The following is a 7,496-nucleotide window of genomic DNA, read 5'->3' on the forward strand; positions in this document are numbered from 1 at the left end:
AGCCTCGTGAGGTTTGCCCCGCCTTGATATCTCCGTTCCTCATGAGCCTGCCTGGCTTGGCCGCTCCTGAGGAGGTCTTGCGTCGTTCGCCTCGCGAGGGTCTTGGATGCCTCGTCGATGAAGATGGGCCGTACGGCCTGCTAGCTCAACCACGCCGTGGGCCGCAGGCAGGCAAGTCTGGGGACCCCCGTTCCCAGGACGCCGACAGGTAGCGGAGCCGAACACTGGATCCGCTTCGCCCTCTCCGTCTAGTCCTGAAAGAGCAGTAATAAAAGCTCAGACATCATCCTCGAAACAATTAGGTTGAGGGCTCATTTGAAATAACATACCTTGCTGGCGGGGTGTGTACAATCGTGGCCATGGTCTGAATCCGTGGCCAGTGGTTTTTCATTGCCCTTGAAGAGCAATTTCCATGCGCCTTTGTGCGTAGTCTCGAAGAGCCTCGTCAGGGTTCGGTGCTTCTTTGGATTGAACTCCCACAGCGAGCGGCTTCGGCGCTGGCATGGAAGGGTCCGGCGAACTAATATCACCTGGATCACATCAACAAGCTTGACGCTCTTGGTTACCATGCTCTGAACGCGCGTCTGCAGCGCTATCAGCTCGTTAGGAGAACACCAGTCCGGACTCTTCTCGAACCAGGAGGTGAGTCGCATAGGAGCGCCGGAGCGGAATTCGGTAGCTGCGGCCCAGGTGGTGCCGCGTGGTTCTATGATGTAGAACCACTGCTTCTGCCACTCCTTTACCGTATCCACAAAGGTGCCTTTGGGCCAGGAGATGTTGGACAATTTGCTCACAATTGCCCCTCCGCACTCCGCGTGCCGGCCATCCACCACCTTCGGCTTCACGTTGAAGACTTTGAGCCATAGCCCAAAGTGGGGTTGGATGCAGAGGAAGGCCTTGCACACGAAGATAAACACCGAGATGTTGAGGAAGGAATTCGGGGACAGATCATGGAAATCTACCCCGTAATAATACATTAACCCGCGGACGAAGGGGTGGAGTGGAAAGCCTAGCCCGCGGAAGAAATGGGGGAGGAATACCACCCTCTCTGTGGGCTCCGGCGTAGGGACGATCTGTCCCTCGGCCGGTAGACGATGGGCGATCTCCTTCGCCAAATATCTGGCCGCCCGGAGCTCAGTAATGTCCTCCTCCGTGACGGAGGAGACCATCCATTTGCCCTGACCACCAGATCCGGACATGGTTGCTGGAGTGGAAAGGAGATTGAAACTGGGGCGCTGGAGCTCGAGATGGGGAAGGCAGAGACAAAGAGAAAGCGCGAGAAGAGGAAGGGGGAATCCTTATCTCCTTATAAATGCAGCAAATATAAAACGCCTCCTCACTCGCCTTGAGATTCGCCTGTTCCCAAGGGCTGTGTAAACGGCACCGTTGGGTTACCCATGCCCGCATTGATGAGAATCCCACGATAAGGGGGCACGATCTCTGCTTCGACAAGACGTGCCAATAGCAACCACATCTTGAAACATGGGATAAACGGTTCGAAATTGTGACCGAACGGACGTCCTGTCACATTATAGGAAGCTGTCAGCGGATGGAACTCGTGTAAGATATATATTCTCTCTGCGGTTGTGCATGGTATGTAACAGGTCCGGATACAATCATCACGTCCGAAGACTATCCTGGAGTTCGGAAGAAGGGAACCCGCCTTGCAATGCCGAAGACAATCTGCGCACCGGACACCTCATCATTGAAGCCAGGTTCAGGGGCTACTGAGGGAGTCCTGGACTAAGGGGTCCTCGGGCGTCCGACCTGTTATCCATGGGCCGGACTGATGGGCCGTGAAGACATGAAGACCGAAGACTATGCCCGTGTCCTGATTGGACTCTACTTGGCGTGGAAGGCAAGCTAGGCGACCTATTATGAAGATTTCCTCCTATGTAACCGACCTCATGTAACCCTAGATCTCTCCGGTGTCCATATAAACCGGAGAGCATAGTCTGGATAGGACAGAGATTCATGACCATATACTCATAGGCTAGACTTCTAGGGTTTAGCCATTATGATCTCGTGGTAGATCAACTCTTCTAACACTCATATTCATCAAGATCAATCAAGCAGGAAGTAGGGTATTACCTCCATAGAGAGGGCCCGGACCTGGGTAAACATTGTGTCCCCCGTCTCCTGTTACCATCGATCCTAGACGCACAGTTCGCGACCCCCTACCCGAGATCCGCCGGTTTTGACATCGACACCGGCCATGGCCACCACCCGGTCGAGGAGCTTCTTCTCAGCCGCAATCACAAGGGACTCGGCCAGCCGGCTGCTGGCAGCAGCAAAGGCGGACGACTTCTCATAGTCCCCATTGATCATGATAATGCCCTTGGTCCCTGGCATCTTCATCTTGAGGTAGGCGTAATGAGGCACAGCCATAAACTTGGCTAGGGCAGGCCGGCCTAGGAGCACATGGTAAGGACTCTCCAGGTCAACCACCTCAAACCAAATCGCTTCTCGTCGGAAATGATCCTTGTCTCCGAAGAGGACATCTATCTTGACTTTGCCGATTGGTGAGCAGGACAAGCCGGGCACAATGCCATGAAACACAGTCCGACTGGGCAGTAGCTGCTTCTCTTTGATCTTCAGCTTCTCCATGGTGTCGCGGTAAAGGATGTTGATGCTACTACCGCCGTCTATCAGAATCTGGGAGAAACGAGCAGCTCGCCTCTCCGTTGCAAGGGTGGCATCCAATACCAGGGCATAAGAACCTGGGGAGTGTCGGTGTCAAAACCGGCGGATCTCGGGTAGGGGGTCCCGAACTGTGCGTCTAAGGCGGATGGTAACAGGAGGCGGGGGACACGATGTTTACCCAGGTTCGGGCCCTCTCGATGGAGGTAATACCCTACTTCCTGCTTGATTGAGCTTGATGATATGAGTATTACAAGAGTTGATCTACCACGAGATCATAGAGGCTAAACCCTAGAAGCTAGCCTATGGTATGATTGTTGTTGTCCTACGAACTAAACCCTCCGGTTTATATAGACACCGGAGGGGGCTAGGGTTACACAGAGTCGGTTACAAGGGAGGAGATCTACATATCCGTATTGCCAAGCTTGCCTTCCACGCCAAGGAGAGTCCCATCCGGACACGGGACAAAGTCTTCAATGTTGTATCTTCATAGTCCAACAGTCCGGCCAAAGGATATAGTCCGGCTGTCTGAGGACCCCCTAATCCAGGACTCCCTCAGTAGCCCCTGAACCAGGCTTCAATGATGATGAGTCCGGCGCGCAGATTGTCTTCGGCATTGCAAGGCGGGTTCCTCCTCCGAATACTCCATAGAAGACTTTGAACACAAGAACAGTGTCCGGCTCTGCAAAACAAATTCCACATACCACCGTAGAGAGAATAATATTTCCACAAATCTAATCCGCTGACACATTTAGCAGCATGACATCATACCACGGCCCGGTCATTATTCATACCGCTTTTCTCAACCAGCTACTGCACACATTGCGAGGCGGTTTTCTTGTCACGTCTTGTCGAAGCAGAGATCGTGTCCCCTTATCACGGGATTCTCATCAATACGGGTGTGGGTAACCCAACCGTGCCATCAATTACGGCGCTTGGGGAATAAGAAAATTTACCAGGTAGGTGGGGAGGCATATAGTTTCTTCCGCCCTTATAAAGGGACAGGGATTCCTCTTTTTACCCACGCCATCTTCCTCCTTGCTCATCCATTCTTGCACACTCGAGCTCCAGCACCCAAGTTCGCATTTCTTCCTCAAACCACTCCAAGCATGTCAGGAGCGGGAGGCAAGTGGATGGTCTCCTCCGTTACGGAGGAGCACATCACAAAGCTACGGGGAGCAGGATATCTGGCCGTGGATATCGCACACCGGCTGCCAGATGCGGGGCAGATCGTCCCTACTCCAGAACCCCATGAGAGGGTGGTTTTCCTTACCCACTTCGTCCGCGGACTGGGATTTCCCCTCCACCCGTTTGTCCGCGGGTTCATGTTCTACTACGGGCTGGACTTTCACGATCTGGCCCCCAATTTCATCCTCAACATCTCGGTGTTTATCATCGTGTGCGAGGCCTTCCTCCGCATCAAGCCCCACTTCGGCCTGTTGCTAAAGACCTTCAACGTTAAACCGGAGGTGGTGGTCGGCCAGCAAGCGGAGTGCGGAGGCGCCATGGTGGGCAAAATGCCTAACGTCACCTGGCTCGAAGGCTCCTATGTGGAGACCATAAAGGGGTGGCAATCGGGTTGGTTCTACATCACCGAGCCACGCGACACCAACTGGGTGGCGGCCCCCAAATTTCGACCCAGAATCCCCATGTGGCTCACCTCCTCGGAAGAGAAGGGCCTATCCTGGGGTTCCTCGGTAGAGCTGACCGGATTCCAGACATGCGTCAAAAACATGATGAGCAAGAAAATCAAGCTCGTCAACGTGGTCCAAGTCATGCTCTCCCGCCGGATCCTCCCGTGTCAAAGACGGGCATTCAATTTGTGGGAGTTTGACCCGGCCGAGCACCAGACGCTGCGAGAGCTCTTCGACACGACGCACAAGGACGTCTGGAGGGTGCTGTTCAAGGGCGCCGAGGTACCTCCTCCCCTTACCGAGGACCGCAGACTCAGCGCAAAGCGTCCTGCCAATCCGGTAAGCCTTTTACATCTCATAAGATGTTCTTTTCCCTAGTATAACCACGCGCGGGATCTAAGCCTCCACGCCATTTAACAGGACTGGGTAGCGACAGCGGAGCAGATCGATTGTTCGGCTCCCCTGCCCGAAGATCCAGTAGATGCTCTCCTAACGGAGATGCTGGTTCCGGTGCCTTATGAGGTGTCGGAGAAGAAGGCCAAGAAGAAGGCCACGGGGACCAGGAAGGGTCTCCGGCGTATGGTTATATTGGACTCATCGTCCGAAAACACCGAGGCGCACTCCTCCCATGAAAACAAGGAGGAAGAAGAGGAAAGTTCTCCCCACCCAGCTGGGGGGGGGACAAGAAAAGGAAGGCCTCCCCATCAGGGGAGGCCGAAGGGACCAAGAAGGGAAGGACCCTCCTCCCGGACTGCTCCACGATGGCTGCTTTAAGCGAAGAGGAGTGGTTGCCCAGGGACAAGCGCTTGGCGAAGTCGTGAGTATCCGGATACCCTAACAATTCTTGGTACGTCTTATTGTACTATTTCTTATCACACCGCGCATGATTACGCAGCCCATCCCGAGCCCACATCGACGTATCTTCGTCAGATGATTCTCTGGGCCCGTCGGATATGAACAGCGATTTAGTCCCGATCGCCTCCTCCCCCCGCCCTACGGACGACGCCGAGGTGTTGTCTCAAAGGGGACTGAACCAAGGGGAGACAGTTCCGGAGGCGCTTCAAGGCGACATTCCAAGCGCTGGGTGCACGAGGGGCAAGACTCCTTTGGGCCCTAACGCCGGGGGCAGCAAGTCTAGCCCCAAGCCGAATACGGCGCCGGAACCTCTAGTGGTTCCGGATTCTATCCGGCGACCCCTTGCTAAGGGGGCAAGCCGTCTGCACCGATGGCCGCTATTCATCCAGAGGCATTGGACAACTTGCTGGAAGTGCTTCGCGGCGCTTCCATTGATGAAGAGCACCGCACTATTATGAGTGCGGTGGTCAAGAAGGTTCAGTCCGCCAAGAGCAGACTGACTGAAGCCTGTGCCAGCCTCCTAACAGGCTTTGAGGTAAGTAACCAGATTATAAGAGAATGTTACCGCATAGACAGTAGCCCCTGATGCTCTGTTTGGTGTTCGCGAAGAAAGGCCGAATAGAGGATCAAATAATAATCGCAGGAATCTAATCAAAATGTGTCTATGTGAATAAGTAGGCTTCACTGCTGGCCGCGGCCGCTCGTACTGCTGAGGTCGCCGCACTGAAGCGGGACCTTGAGCGGTCCACGGAAGAGCTTGGCCTTACCAAGAGGCAGCTCGAAGAGAACAAAGGTAAGTGATACCCTGTTTGTATATTGATAAAGAAAAAAATTGGTTTTGGAATAATAGGATCGTCATGAATTTTGCTAGGCGCCACGACCAAACTGGTGGCCCTCCAAAAGGCACTATCTGAGGCCGAAGACAAAGCGGCCAAGGAGCGCATTGAGCGAGAGAAACAAGAGGCCCGAGTAGGCGAGGTGCAGCAAGAGCTCCAGGCTCTCAAGAAACACGAGGCCTTGGAGCTTGACTCTAAGATGCAAGGGTCCGAGCTTGCAAAGGCCCTCGAAAGCGCAAAACATGCCAAGGCCGAAGCCCAAAAGGCCCTCTAGGAGATTGAGGCGGTTAAGAAGATAGCGGCGGGTAAGGCATTCATTATGCAAAGCAAGCATGTGAAGGAAACTTTCTTTTTACTTACCCGAGTTCGGAGCTCTCCAGGAGCGTTTGCAGATCTACCCCGCAGTGTGTCAGATGCCGCGGAGTTCTATCGGGACGAGGAGGGGAGCTCGATGGAGAAGTTGTTCTGGTCTCAGTATACTGGGATCGAACACCCAATGCCCTTGAGTGACCAGTTGAAGCAACTGGTCGAGCTTCACAAGGCGGCCGAACAGGCCATGCGGGGTCTTATAGTCCGGATGTGGCCTGGCGAGTCCCTTCCCGGTAGCTACTTCGGTCTGGTGAGGCGGCTTGCGAATGTCTGCCCACGGTTTGAAGTTATAAAGCGACCCGTCTGCATCGGGGGTGTGCGTAGGGCTTTTGCCCGGGCGAAGGTGCACTAGGCGAAGCTGGACGCCGAAAAGCTGGTGAAGGAGGGGCCGCCGGAGGGCAAGGAGCATCACCACCCTGAAAAGTATTATGAAAGTGTCCTAAAGGGTGCTCGCCTTGTGGCGGATGAGTGTGCTAAGGATGTAATATTTGAATAAATGTACTCATGTGATCCTATAATATGAAATGAATTCATTTGCGCTATGCAACGCTTGTGAATTTAAAATATTACCTTCTGTGCGGCCGTTTATAAAATCTGAGAGTTGGCCAGTCGTCGGCATCTGCCCCCATGTAACTAGTACTGAGGTGTTCGGGATAAACCTGAGCACTCTTTATCCCAATTTGGATCCTTCGAAGGAGGTGTTCAGCACAACGAACCAGGCAATCAGACTATAAGGCTTTATTACTCTCACTTAGCCATATAAGTCTACAATTTTAAATTTTGCCGAAGCCCCTAGTATTCGGAAGGCCGAATTTGGGGCGCTATATACGTCTAAGTCGGGCAAGGCCGACTCCTTGCCCAAAGCGGAAAAAGTCTTTAAGGACTTGAGACCTCTTGAACAGCGACCAACTCTCGCCTTATCATGACAGTCAATTTTCGGCTTTCTCTACTGAGGTGCTCGTCCGGAAGAACCAGGACACAATCGCAGTAGTTCTCCCAGTGCTACCTTAGCCGATATTGCGGAACGTAAGGTGCCAAAACATGAGAGTCGGGCAAACCCAACTATTGACCCAAGACATGATTCGGAGCTGATGCATATAGTGCTATAAGTTCGGGGTGCCGCACTGTCGAAAGTGTTCGGACTTCTCACGCCGTATTTATG

This window comes from Triticum aestivum, chromosome 3D (assembly GCF_018294505.1).
Source record: "Triticum aestivum cultivar Chinese Spring chromosome 3D, IWGSC CS RefSeq v2.1, whole genome shotgun sequence".
Classification (NCBI taxonomy): domain Eukaryota; kingdom Viridiplantae; phylum Streptophyta; class Magnoliopsida; order Poales; family Poaceae; genus Triticum; species Triticum aestivum.